Here is a 1172-nt window from a genome sequence, read left to right as displayed (position 1 = left end):
GGAAAGTTTTATTGTAATAGGAGCAACTTGTTTCTTGACAGATTTCTTCAATCTAACCGAGCACCAGCGCGTTCTGCCCGATTGCAAGAAGATGCAGCATAAGCCGCGAAGGACAAACAGCTGTCCCAGTCTTGCTGGGGGCAGGAAGGGAGAGAGATTAGGAAGTAGAAGAGGAAGAGGGGATTTGCCTCCCCCATGGTCCATGTATCCTGCCTCCTGAGAGCATCTCAGGGGAAGGTGCTGGGTAACGACTAAATACATCCAGAGAGAAATTTCTTTCTAATCCTCTCTCACTTAGAGGTTTGTGTGTACCCAGGCCTGGGAGTTTGCATTGACTGGGATGGACCTGTGGGCATTTTCTGCTTGTCTTTTTCTCGTCCATTCTCAGCATCAATTTATCTTGCTGCAGGCTGGATGATTATTTCCCTTGCTAAGGCTGGATGAGTGTTTTGTTTGCGCCTATTAGATTTAAATGTGGTGCGTTTCAAAGTAATAAGTGCACCCTTGTTATGCAAAAGGGGAATAAGAGAGTTGGGTTTACTGTCTCTTACTGGCTTTCTTAGGTGCTATCACTAGCAATTGAGAGCAATTCAAACCTTGTAGCCTTTTCTGTCTTTCTATGTATCGAAGTTTGGTTTTTCTGAGGTTTTTTTGAAAAAATGTATTTCTATACGTATATGTTAGTGACCCTCTCAAATCCTTCCTGTTGCACGGCTCTTAGCTCCGCTGCGTCTGGGGAGCCAGGCCGGCCGGAACTGGGAAGGTGAGGGTATGTCATGGATGTTTTTGTTCCTTCCCACTCCTGATGTTTGTAGGTTCCTTCCCACTATTGACAGGTCCTACAGGAGATTGTTTTGTGGGGGTTTCTGGCACAATATTCTGGGTCTGATCCAGCTGGGGGGGGGAATGAGGCTGTGAGGCTCCCAGCTCACATGGACTCCCTCCCAGACTTCATCTCCCAGCATGCCCCGCCCTTTCCCATCATGCCGCGGAGGCGGGCCTACGTTTCCCATGAGGCCGCGCGGCGGCCCTCCCCTCAGCACTACGCTTCCCGGCATGCCTGGCGCCGCCCGCTGCGGAGAGGCCCCGTGTTGCGGCGGGCGCGGGGCACGCCGGGAGCTGTAGTGGCGGGGGCGGAGCCTGGGGGGTATATAGGCAGCTCGAGGGGCCGG

This window comes from Alligator sinensis, unplaced genomic scaffold, assembly GCF_000455745.1.
Source record: "Alligator sinensis unplaced genomic scaffold, ASM45574v1 scaffold781_1, whole genome shotgun sequence".
NCBI lineage: Eukaryota > Metazoa > Chordata > Crocodylia > Alligatoridae > Alligator > Alligator sinensis.
Note: the sequence above shows the minus strand (reverse complement) of the source record.